This window comes from Arvicola amphibius, chromosome 5, assembly GCF_903992535.2.
Source record: "Arvicola amphibius chromosome 5, mArvAmp1.2, whole genome shotgun sequence".
NCBI lineage: Eukaryota > Metazoa > Chordata > Mammalia > Rodentia > Cricetidae > Arvicola > Arvicola amphibius.
Genome location: NC_052051.1, coordinates 160,458,038 through 160,472,113, shown reverse-complemented (window position 1 = coordinate 160,472,113; position 14,076 = coordinate 160,458,038).

The following is a 14,076-nucleotide window of genomic DNA, read 5'->3' as shown; positions in this document are numbered from 1 at the left end:
TAAATAGATACAATCTAGAACAGCTTCCTTCTCATTTAGGCATGTGTAATGATTATTTATTCAATGTTAAATCATGTAAGAAAGTTCAATAATATTTACTTTTATGAGAGCAGAAAGGAATTACTTGTTAAATCAAGAGGATGATTTCTAGAGAAAAATGATAGCAGTTCCTTAGATTTTCTATTTGCTGAGCAGAACTTTAATTATGTATTTTTAGTCAATAGTCAGCATTCTTTCATCCAGATTTTTAAGCACAGTTTAGAGATAACAGAATGCTTATCTCGTGGTTGCATTTTGGGACTAGATTTAAGTACAAAGAGTTTTCAGTAAAAATCATGAGGAATGCAGTTCATTCTGATGCAAAGGGCATTTTCTCATCAACAGAAATGTTACATTGGCCTGAAGGATTTGTTATAAGCCTACATTCTAAATGAAATAATAAAAGAAATATGTAGCTTTACATAAAAATGATTACTCATTCGTTTTTATGATGCTTTTTAGTATATGTATGTCTGACTGTGTCTTTGTGTATGCAGTGATACATGTACTTGTTTGGGGGGGAGGGGTTGAAGTCCAGAGGAAACCCTTGGCTGTGATTCTTATTTTTCAGACTATATAACTGGTCTACAGGTCTAGAATTACCAAGTATGCTATGCTGGGTGGCTATCAGGAATCTACTTAGCTCTGTTTCTCAGTGTTGAGGATTATGAACACACACCAACACCATCAGCTTGTTCTTAAACATAGATCCTGGGGCTTGAGCTCATATCCAAGTCCCCATGTTTGAAAGCAAGCACTTTACTGATCAAACTGTCTCCCAGTCTGATATTTCTAACTTTAACTTACATTAATTCCTCTGAATATTGAAGCTTGGAGACTTTGAAGAAACTTACTGAAGAAAACAAGCCCTGCTAATGTAAACTTGTAAGCCATTTACATTAATGACTTGCTTACAAAATAACAGAATTGCTAATAAAATGAATGCTGAATCAGCCTAAGAGAAATGACACAGAAGACTGCTGACATCAATACATTGAACTTATTCATGAGGAGACTCTCGGGTATACAGGGAATAGAGACAAAGAATGAAAAATGTTGACATTTATTCAAAGAGGGACAGAAAAAACTGGTTAGATGAAAATTTTAGCACTGTGGCTGAAATATGTAACATTTATGTCTATAGCACAGAAGATAGAGACATAATGGCAGATGCTTCCGAGATATACTCAAAAAAGAACAGATTGTAAATGATTGAAAAAAAAAAGTAATTTTAGTGGACACATTCACACAGCATGAGAGGATCAACATGGAGACAGGAGGGAGAAAGTCTTGTGTTGAGAATGAAGTGCTTCTGGAACCAGAATGAAAATGTGAAGCCAAGCACATGCTGTCTAGAAAAGAAACAAGCCAGACATACAGCTGAGCCTTGGTTAAGAGGGCATGAACTGCCTCATGCACTGTGGTCAGAAGCACTCCCAGAAGACTGGATGCAGGAAGACATACACTTAAGACCCATCTCCCTAGATGAACTGTGTTGGAAACAAGATACAGTGCAAAACAATGACTAAACGTAGAAGTATTGAAACTTGTTTTTCAAATATTCTTTAAACTGCTTGTTGGCAGGATTCTCTGAAGATTGAACACTGTCTTGGTAGTGTATAGCCACTTATGTTTTTTTAATTATTAAAACCATATTAATAACTGGAATCACACACGGTTAGATATAGAAAAAACTGGAAAGAGCCTATGAAACAGAAACCAGTCTTTAATTGGGTCACACCTTAGTGTTTCATGTAAGGAAAATAGATATGACGATTCCACTGTGGCCTAAACTACAAAATTTTATTTAGCCATATGAGAGGAGAAGGCTTATCATGGTACTTAAATACATTCATACAAACATGTACAAACAAGGAAGCAAATTTTTAGATGGAGATTTGGCAACAGAGCTTTGGTACATGTAAGTGCAGCATAGTGAAAAAGATAACAGGCTTATGCACATGTCCTGGTTTTCAGAAGCAATGAATGCTTAGATAAATTTTCTATAATGTCAACAGCATTCATTTTAATGCAAAGTCATCAATTATATCTCATTATTTCTCTTAACACTGTCATTTCTACACTGTAAAAGAATTGATTTTCTTGTCTTTTCTGCCTGTCTTCTCTAGTAGAATGTTAATCTTTTGATGCTGGAAACTGTGCTTTGAACATTTTGATTTTTCAGTATTTTTTGTTTTCAATATGTACTAGAGTTCAAATTATCTTTTTAAAGAATAGAGACAGAGTAGAATACAAAAGCCTGGCTAATAATGATGTAAAGTTTAGGATACAAGATAGAATAGGATATGAGAGCATTTAAATATAAGTAGTATAGATCACTAAAAGTTAGACTTGAAAAAAAGCAATACCAATGGACATGTTAAGATAAAAGGGGGACGTTTCAAAGGGTCCTACGCCCAGACAAAAACTACAGGCTGTAGAGGCTAAAAGACAGGTTCCAGTCCCTACCAAGTGTCTCAAAGGAAAAATGCTTCTCAGAAGTGAAGAGTATGTAGAGGATTTCTATAATAACTAGAGGATTTCTATAATAATTTCACTGAGACAGGTTAGTGCTCTTCATTGTTCTGTTTCTACTCTAATAATCTTATTATACTTTTAACTTGTCCATGCTTCTTCTTCTATTCTAAAAACTCCTCCACCACAGAAGCCTTAAAGCAATAATAAGCTGAGCCACTCACCATGGCAACACAAAGTTCTAAGGTCATAGGAGCTGAACCTCCACAAGTTAGGTGGTACAAAGTGTTCAGTGACAACCTTGAGACACAGATCCATTGTTAGTAGACTAACAAGTGAAGAAACGGCAAGCTTTTTCTTAGTAACCTTGGTTGGACATCTGTTACTCTCACCTTGTGAAAGCTGTAATGTTTTCTTTTACAAAAAGCCTATCGTCTAGTTGAACTTATTCTGAGGTGAAAATGAGTTTATGTGTAGTTAGCAAGGCAAACTTTTAGGTGTCCATAGTCCTCCTGGGAGAATAGATCTAATTATGAAGCATGTCCCATATATATTTTATATAGCAAAACTATATAGTTAAACGAGAAGCCATCTGTTTGACCGTCCATGAATATGTGTGCCCATAAGATTGAGATGTAATCATAAGAGTTCATATACAATTGTATCAAAATGCATGGTAATAGGGAGATGTCATAGCTATTGTACAAGTGAAATTTCAGAAGAAAGCAATAGTTTTCAGAGTAAGCTATAATTGTGCCGTGGCCTACAATAGATTGTGATAAATGCTCCCGACAACAGGCAATGATTGACTGCTGGGAACGGGAAACTAGCCTCTCCTAGAAATGATCTACTGTTTCATTCTCCAATACAGAGCTGTCAGCTTTGTCTCACCGTTCTGAAAATGTCAGCTCCGTTTTCTCCTACTCGTGTGATTAACAGCATCACCTTTTAGATTTCATTGAATACAGATTCAATAAGGAAAGCACTTGTGCAAAAACATGGACGCCAAGAAACATGATTCACTGGAAGCTGGCTATTCTAGTATTTGAGAAATACTTTTAGAAGATGTATCTCTGCATTAATTTCTGTTTGCTATTATCTGAGATGTAGGTTCACATTTTCTTAGTTTATTGTATTAAAAGTAAAAAAGTTGTCTTTTTTTCTGCTTCTTAGTGCTTATCCTGAAATCAAGAGTCGAAAATGATCAATTCATGTTTCACCCCTAGATGATAAAATCCAGGCATGTGTACAGGAATATGCATAATATACACTAAACTTCTCCTGTGGTAAAGTTGCAAATAAAGTGAAATTGAAAAAATACTAAAATTCAATAAAATGTCTGAGCTAATATAAGGTTTAATTTTGTTGCTACTAATAAAAATGTCAGGGACTAGAAATATCAGATGTAGTATTTTCTTACACTTGGGCATTATGCACTTTCTAGGCTCTTAAATAGCAGTCTAAAATACTGAATTGTATAACTGTGTGGCTTTTACCAAGAAGACATATGTAAGTGACAATTCACTAGAATGGGCACTAGGAGAGACCAAAGATATTGTTACACCTAAGTATAGAATAATGAAAATGAGTTTATTGAGGTCACTGTTAGTAGTATAGGTGAAGGATTACTTACAAGAGCATGGATCACTTAAAAGTAACTGCATCACGAATCTCAAACCAGTATTGGTGAAATCTCATACAAGATACATCCTTCAAACTCACTTTACAATTTTAAAACAACTACTTTTTTTTTACTGCCATTACTCCATTCTTTTCAAATAACTATGGAAATGAAATATTAAAAAATGAAAAAATGGACACATTCAATTTCAAAATAATTTATTATAGGACATTTTAAATGAAAAATTTTAAAGAATAAGGAGTTTTAAAGTGCATATGTTTGGTGAGAATGAAAAATAGTTATAGCTGAAAATAAAACAGTTAATTAAAGAATAAAGCTACTTATTGAGAATTTTGTGAGGATTTTATATTACTTTCAATCAGATTTAAGACAGGAAAAGCAAATTAATTTTTTCTCTTTCTTAATGTAAATTCATCCAAACTATTTTTAAAAGTCATTAGTCAACAATGATAAGGCTTTATTGAATAAAGCTATATAATTCATTTAATATTCTGTTACAAATTTATTTGCCTTCAGTAGTCTCATATATTTATTTTTCTTGCTATTAGAACATACTTCAAAAAGATATGTAAAACAAACATAAAAACATAGAAAATGCACTCTATATCAAGACTGGTGATGCATCAATGTACTCTCAGATCTCTGGAGGGGAGTAAGACAGAAAGAGGAAGAGTTCAGAACCATCTTTTCCTACATAAGAAATTGACGGCCAGTCTGGAATACATTAGGACCTCCCAATTCCCAAACGCATCAACTAATCTGTCAACTCCCTCTTCATATTAAACTTAAGTATTATAATCTCTTGGTTGATCTCTTTATACTGATTTTTTTCTCAGAATTTTCTCCTGAACTAGATTTGTGGTATGATACTTCTTAAGTTCTTTTTTAGTGTGGAATAGTTTTCTTTCTCCTCAATTTTGCATGAAAGTTTTGCTGGGTATAGTAGTCTGACTTTACATCTGTGACTTAGAGTTTGTACCATATCTGCCCAGGCCCTTCTGGGTTTTAGAGTCTTTATTGAGAAGTCAGGTGTTACTCTAATGGCTCACCTTTTATATTTCACTTGTTCTTTTTCCATTGAAGCTTTTAGCATTCTTTATTTGTTCTGCATATTTAGTGTTCTGATTATTATGTGTCATGGGGAATTTATTCTCAGATCATGTCTTTTTGGTGTTCTCTAAGCTTCATATGCATTGATAAGCATCTGCTTGTATAGCTTAGGGAAATTTCCTTCTTTGATTTTTTTGAAAATATTCTATGTGCCTTTGATTTTTGTTTCTTCTCCTTCCTCTAATACTATTATTCAAAGATTTTGTGTTTTATACTGTTTTAGATGGCCTGGATGCTTTATGCCTGGATTTTTTTTTCAGATTTTAACATCTTCTTTAACTGAGGCATCTATTTCTATCTTGTTACAATACTTGAAATTCTATCTTTCATCATCCCTTTTGTTCCTTCCATGATGCTTACCTTTGAGTTTCCCACTCAACTTTCTAAATTTTCCATTTCTAGTGCTATCTCAGTTTGTTTTGTTAAAGCAATTCCATATCTACTTTCATGTATTGAATTGCTCTTATTTTATTCAACTGTTTGTGTTTTCATAGATTTAATTGATGAATTTATTCATATTCTCTATAAGTTCCTTGAATATATTCATAACAGCTATTTTGAAGTTATTATTTTATACTTTAGCTATATTATATTTCTCAGGGCCTTATATAGTAGAGTTATTGGCTGTTGGATCTGGTGGAGACATATAATTGGGCCATTATTGACTGTGCTTTAAGCTGATGACCAGCCATCTGAATTTTGGATAGCTATAATTCTAGATATTTTGATAACTTGTCTTATTTATGTTGGGTGAGTGTTTCATTATTTAATTTCTTTTGCCTTCTCTTGATTTTAGGAGAGTGTGGTGGTGGTAATTTGCCTAGTAGGGAAAACTTCTAAGTACCTACCAGGTGGGGCTACTGTGGGTCCCAGGTAGAATGCTTTTCTATTCTTTTCTATGTATTGGAACCTAAGGAAAAGGAATTGAGAGGGGATAGAAGGTGTTAGAGAGCTAACAAGGTCCACTGGGTAAAGAAAAGCTGAGTCTACCATAAGAATCTGTACAAGCCGGGCGGTGGTGGCACACGCCTTTAATCCCAGCACTCGGGAGGCAGAGGCAGGCGGATCTCTGTGAGTTCGAGGCCAACATGGTCTACAAGAGCTAGTTCCATGACAGGCTCTAAAAAAAAGCTGCAGAGAAACCCTGTCTTGAAAAACCAAAAAAAAAAAAAAAAAAAAAAAAAAAAAAAACTGTCTCCCATGGCATGGAAGACGAAAGGAAAGTCACATTCCTACAGATGGTTTACTACAGGGCTGGAACTGAGTCTAGAGAACCAGAAATGTATAACAGAAATGTATAAATGTATAAGAGACCAATTGCCTCTTGATTCTCAGATTTCCAGGTCTAATGTCCAAGGGGAAAAGAGCTGATTGAAAAAAAAGGTCTTATAATTCTTCTATTTTTTCCACTCTCTTAATCCATTTATTGGGATATTCCCAGGAATCACTACTGTCTCTGAGTTCATACTAGCTGACTGTTTTGTTAGAAGCACAATCAATATTCTACTTGAAATCAAGTACAACATAGTTTTTCTAATCTCAACCTTGTGACTGTCCAGTACATGTGACATTCCTCATACAGATATCTGACATTCCATTCTTTTCCTTGGGATGTACATGGCAACATGTGCACATAAAAAAGCTTGGAAATCAACAGGCAAAAAATAGATCAGTTGTCAATCACTAAAGTAAAATTATTTGTTCCTTCCTTCTGGGAAACATAGTTGTGTTTGTTTTTTTAAGCTTAGTAAAGCAAAGTACATTCTAGATGAACTATAGCATTAAAAGTAAACAATTAAACCTTAAAGGCTTTGTCATTTATTTAGTTCCTCAAAACTATCACTGGAATTAAATAATAAAATATTATAATAAGTTATTTTCTTTCAAAATCATAAATTCTATCACACAGTATGCTCTTCCCAGTACCAGTTTAGTTCTATAATTTTACAGCAACATGAAAGATAAACATCAATATGTTCAAAATATACAGAATTAATAATCAACAAAACAAATACCTATCATTTGGTGAAAGTCAATTATCTCTTAAATTCATTAAGTATCTTAAATAAGATATCCTGAATAAAAAACTACAGTGTGTGTGTTTGTGTGTGCACTTGTGTACGTGTTTGTGATGTGGGATTCCACTCTATATGTTGTGATTACCATTAATTAATAGAGAAAATTGGCTTGGCCTGATAGGGTAGAACAGAGCTAGGTGGGAAAAACTAAACTGAATGCTGGGAAGAATAAGGCAGAGTCAGGGAGCCATGGAGCCATTGCTGGAGACAGATGTGTTGAAACTTTGCTGGTAGGACATAACCTCGTGGTGATGCACAGATTAATAGAGATGGGTTAAATTAAGATGTAAGAATTAGCCAAAAAGAAGCTAGAGCTAATGGGCCAAGGTCCATATATAACTATATATGTAAACAATATAGTTTATGTGTGATTATTCGAGAGTCTGGGTGGCCGGGAAATGAACAAGCAGCCTCTTTATGACGTGTATGCATGCACATAAATTTGGATCCACATTTTGGTGGCATGTATCTTCCTCTGTACTCAATCAATAGTTGGTCTGTTTGCTGTTTGTTTGTTTAGGTCAGGTTCTATTACTGAATTTAGACTTTACTAATGGATTACACTTACTGGCAAACAAACTCTGGAGATTCACATGTTTCTGCCTCCCCAGTACCTAAAAGTAGGGCAATAGTAGTACAAAAATATACCTGGGTCCTTTTCTTGTTATGCGGATTCTGATGACTCGGGTCATTGTGTTTGTGTGGCAGCAATTTACTAATTGAATCAAGTCCACAACACCGTAATTACCTTCTAAAAATGTTACACAACCCAAAACATGGACCGTTCATGTTTCTCATTCTCAATACAATCTGGAAAGAAAAGAGACATAACATATTACCATACATAGTAACACAAATTCTAGATAAGTAACTAGAAGTCAATAAAAGAAGTAAGTAGACAGGAATGCACTGCTTTCTGTCTGAACCCACGCTGATCGCAACATAGTGATAATATCAACTATGAGCAGCCACAGGATCCAAACAATAGGCATCCTATTGACAGCAGCTCCTGTCCAGCATTTTGCACTGTGGCAATATGTGCATTATAAAGTGTTCCTCCTCCATCTCACTGTGACAAAAGTAAACTTTTATTTAAATTGTGTGTAAAGAGGTTTGCACAACTTTAAAATTATGCAATTCAAATCTAGTGTTGTAGTTCATATTTGTAATCCCAGCACTCAGGATACATATGCTGGAAAATTATTGTAGTTCACACCAGGCTGAACGACAAAGTGAGACTATATCTTAGAATGAAAATTAAATGTTAAGGCTTTGTATTACAATTTCAACTTGTAGTTGTTAACACTGCCCATGAGTTATTTTTTTGTGTGTGAGTGAGAAGTATCAAGGGTGCATAGGATATAAAATTTAGAGTAATTTTGAAAATAATTTATATAACTGATACATATATTATTGCATTTATATTTTATGTGTGAGTTCTTAGTAGTCCCTTAACACTGGTGTGGGAGAAGAAAAGTTTATTTTACCACTTTAAAACACTGACTCCTCAATAGAGTATAGGAAACAATATTCTATGATTGAATATGATACATACTTCTTGAATTTACTACATCAAATACAATATTTAGCATCTGAGATATATTTTACAAGAGTACGAACTGTGAAATGTTAAAATATTTTTCTAGACTTTAGAATTAATGAAAAGTTTGCAACATGAACTCACAATGAGCCCATTCTACCCTGAAGAATGTTTTCAGTGTAGCTGATACTGAAATATAATGCTGACCTACTCTCTGAGTTGGTCATAAATGAGACTTTGCAACATGATCACAATATAAATGATAATGGAAAACCCAGATATACTCTTGACTAGGCAAAAGCTTCTGAAGATAAAGAATTTATCATGTTACTTTTGAACTTCTTGTCACTAGATAAGGAGCATATTTCTCTGTCAATTTTAATTCTGTCCCTCTCCCCTGGCATCAAACCTTAACAATTAAACTCCCTGATGTGGAACATAGCTCCATCCATTTTAGAAAATCAAAGTATGGCTCAATCACTTCTGTGTTCCTTCCTTATTATGACAGTGACGCCTGAAAACCCTTCTGTCAAGGTAACCAAGATTTGCTTCCCTACAGCCTGACATTTCTGTGCTTGGCCCTTATCAAAATGCCCTTTGAGTTGTTACCCGCTCTCTCCTTGACTATTTCATTACTTACTGGCAGGCCTAATCTCTGTATATCATGCCAAATGTCTGTGCATTCTATAATTCTCAGACAATGTAATTTCCAACTCTCCCTCGAGTTTTTCAAAGCAGTTTGCTAGACTCTTAAGTCCTCAATTTTATGGGTTTATCTTCTCCATACTTTTTAAAGCCAAAATATATGACTAGAATTTCAGATGATGGTCTACAATAAATACAATTATAGAAAGTAATACAATCTAAAAATGAAGTATGCTACACTCATGTAAAATCATAATGCAAAAAAAGCTTTTAAACTGAGGCAAAATAGCAATTGACTGATGTTTTTCTCTTTCTACTTCTCTGTTTCCATTTCTCTCTGTCTGTGACACTCACCACACACTCATACTCCCAAGTGTTCCAAGCAAGCCTCAAACTCTCTATGTAGTTGAGGTAGGCCTTAAACTTCTGCTCAAACTCCCACATTCTGAGGTTACAGGTTTTACTATGACACATAGACATCTATGACAATTGTTGCTTTTATCTTCTGATAATTATAAATCACTGTTACCTTTATTTTAAACATTAATTTTCAAGGATAGAGTTTATTCAGTGTTTAAATGACACATTAGACAGATATTTTGCAAGTTACTTTTTTCAAAACCCAAGAAGGGAATACAAATAGTAACTTTATTAAGTTTTTTAATATTCTAAAAATAATAGGGTAATAACTAACCTTGATACTCTACCACTAAATCCACTAAGAGCTGAAAGTTCAGCTTAGATTCTAAAATAGTTCTTGAATCTATGTTATTTATATATGGAAAACAGAATAACTGTCCTATAAAAGACAGTTTCAAAAGAATCTATGGTTGTATAGTAACACAAGCTATCTATGGAGACAGAGGGAATAACTAGCCCTGGATGGAGAGGGAAGAAGACAAACAAGACACAGAGAGTCAATTAATAAACAAATAGTCAGATATATGGGAATATAAAATTGAGAAATTGTAAAAAGATACAAAGATTGTAGATAAGTGATAGGTAATTTATAGATGTGAGAATACAAGAAAATGATACATAGAATATAAATAATATATATACAGATTGACTTATTAATAAACAAGACACAAACATTGATCTGTATCCCTTTTTTCATGATGACATGTTTAAAGAGTCCTACAGTAGTCTAGAAAATGTGGATAGCTTTTATACATAACGTATATTATGCATACTGACATGTTAGTTATACATATAATACCATATACATACAAATGCTATTTCTAGTAATAAAATCAGTGTGAGGTGAATAGTTATGATTCTAGATTTTCCTATCTTCAAACTCCATTCACAAATGTTCAAACCCCAGCTCTGCCCTGCTGTGTGTCCATCATAAAAAAGGGCTGACTACATAGAAGCTGTCCTTTTAGACTGGTACTTCTACCAACCTAACTGACAGTGGTTCCTCGCTCTTACCATGTCAGGTTGTATAGAGAAAGAGAGAGAAACTCTGTATAGTCATGTCTTGGTTTGGAAGTTTTTTATTGATGTCACTTTGCCGAGCCTACCTGTTGGGGTTAATGGTTCTTGATATTCAGCTCAAATCTTCGTTCTATAATCTCTCTGTGGTGGGGATATGAATTTTTCCAGGATATCTTTCTCTGCTGCTCCTTCTCTGTACACATACTTTTTCTGTCTCTCATGTTTATTCCTCATTTTATCACTACCCTTATACTTCCCTGGGCAGTGTCTGTTGTAGCTGTCTCCCACTGTGGAACATCTTAAGCTCTCTCTTTTTGTGCTGTCATAAGTTAGCTTGCCTTATATGCATATTTCTCAGGTATTACTTAAGCATTGTCTCATTTATCTTTGACTTTATTGGAAGCAAGTATCAAAATATATAGCTCATCTGATTAAATTCACTTCTGGATTTTTGTTTGGGATGGAGAAAATACAACAAAGTGACAGCTTTATCAAGAAAACTTCTCTGATTTCCAACTCTCACATGAACCTTTCATACCCATTGTTGGGTTTACCATAGAGACAGAAACAGTCTCTGGAAATCTTATAAAGTAGTCTTAATCCACCTTACAAATGGAACCTTTATTTTCTAAGTTTCATTTCAATAAAAATGAGCTGTGCAAATAAAATACACTTATTTAAGGTACAAATTAAGGACCATCAGTTTTCTTCTAAGTTGGTTTGTCTTGAGCATCTAAGTGCATTGAAAGTAGAGAGGGTGGCTTTAATTTGGGAGAAAGAAGTAGACGAAGGTGGGGGGAAAATACCACTAACAATGTTTGATAAATATTAAGTAATCATGTAACATTATGTCTCATATATATTAAATTACATATATAAGTATGTATGCATACATAAAATGAAGTTATGGTGCTTGAACTGGCAACTTTAACCATAAAAGCCATAGACTATCTCACAAAATCACATTACTAATTATGAATAACTTTTATTTGAGTTCTTGGTCATGGTAGTCCAAGTAATGCCCAAAACAATGTAAGTTATTACAGTTATCTTTGTTTTCTTTGCCAAGTTTGAAGGTGAGTCCTTATTGCTGAAGAGATCTTATATGTCTGTTCTAGGGCTCAGAATATTCAAGATAGAAATAACCTGAATGTTTCTCTCATGAAGTCTGGTGGTTACATATTTAGAAAATTCTATGTAAGCTAAAAGTCTCTTTTATCAGATGCCTATCAAAAATCAATATATCCCTAAAGGTGTGATAGTGGCACTCATATCTATTTGGTAATCAACAAATGTCTGATTAGAATTGAGAGGTTCAGTAGAAGAGGAAATCATTCTTGGTACCGAAAACCTATCCAAATATTCATGGTCATGGATTTTAAAGGAGAAACCTACTGCTTCAGTTTACTAAATCAGCATAGCTCCTAACCATATTCTAAAACTTATCCTTATACCCATAGATAAATTCAGCTCTTGCCATTCATCAAAGAAGCTTCTCTTTGAAGCTATTAGAGACCATTTAGAAAATCAAAACTGGTTATAATGCAGAGATTACTGTATCATGGAGACTCAGCTTAAATAGACACATCTGCACCATAACAGAAGGCTAGAAAATATTACAGAAAGAAAAGGTTAGGAAGATTGTAAATTCTAGAGGGTTTTCATTGTTGTTGTACAACAGATCCCAGAACTCCGTTTTCCTCCTCCTCATTTACTCCTATATCAAGTGCTGTGCATAATATCGATAAGATGAAGAATAAGGACAAGGGGGCACACTACACTTAGAATAATCTAATAATGAGAATTTTAAATGTATCATTTGGTAGAATATGGAAACTACTTTTTCTTATTAATAACTTACCTCTTTCTTTCTCACTCTGTGGTGAAGGTACTACCAAATTAATAGCAATCTGTCTGTCTTAGCCCCTGAAATAATGGAATCATAGAGGTAATTCATTATGCCAGTAATTCATTATGCCCATCTTCACATAGTATAATTATTTTTCCCTTTAAGTTTTTATATGAGAGATACTGCAGGAGGTAAGAAAAGGAGTGTAAGCATGAAAGATGGATCTATGACACTTTTAAATCTAAAAATTTAAACTTACAGCATCATTAAAACTTATAGTAAAAAAACTACAAGTTTTTCATCTATAAATTGGGAAATTTAAAATAGTAAAACTAAAAGCTTGTTTCAGAGCCTACATTTCATTTATCTCAAAGTCCACAATAACTATTATATTGAGTACTAAAATGTGTCAAATACATGTCATTGTTACACTATAGTTGTAAGCAGTAAATTTCTCCTTAACTAAAATTCATGACACACAAAGAAAGCAGACTTCAGCAAATAAAATTACCATAATAATAAAGACTGAGTTATTAAGTGTACACATATAATAAGATATATTTGAATTGCTATATTAGTTTACTATGTCTAATCATAAATTATCCAACTCTAAAAGACAAAATAAATTTACCTACTGTTCATGTTGTTGCTCAGAACTCTAAAATGGGTTTCACATATCAACATGTCAGCAGCCTTTTTCAGGCTTCAGACTCTACTCTCCTTCCATTTCTAGAGGCTTCCCATATCACTTGATTGTGACCTTCACCTTCAAGCAATTCACCTTCCTTACCTCTCTGGCTAAACCCTGTCATCTTTTTTACCTCCCTCTTCCATTTCTAAGATTCTTTGTCATTATATAGGGTCCATGTCACAATTACATAAGATCAGTATATGTAAGTTAAGAACTAAGTTCCACCTGCAGTCTTAATCCCCTTTTGTTATAGGACATAATATATCACCAGCTTCTGAGAAGTAAGGAATGACCATCTCTTGGTGAGTGAGCATTTCTATGCTTACCACAGATAAAGACAAGGCAGTAGAGAGGCTTGAAGTGTTCATGAAAACTCTCACAGTGATTGGTAGGGACATAAGATTGGGAACAAAGTGCCGTAGGAGTTCTGACCTGCATCTGAATGTTTATGTGGTGTGTGGATCAGTGTTGAATGTCAAGACTCCTCCTGGGGAGGCACAATAAACACATGCATTCATCTTAGATAAGGAGACCATAATAGACCAAAGAAAAGAGACAACCAAAGTC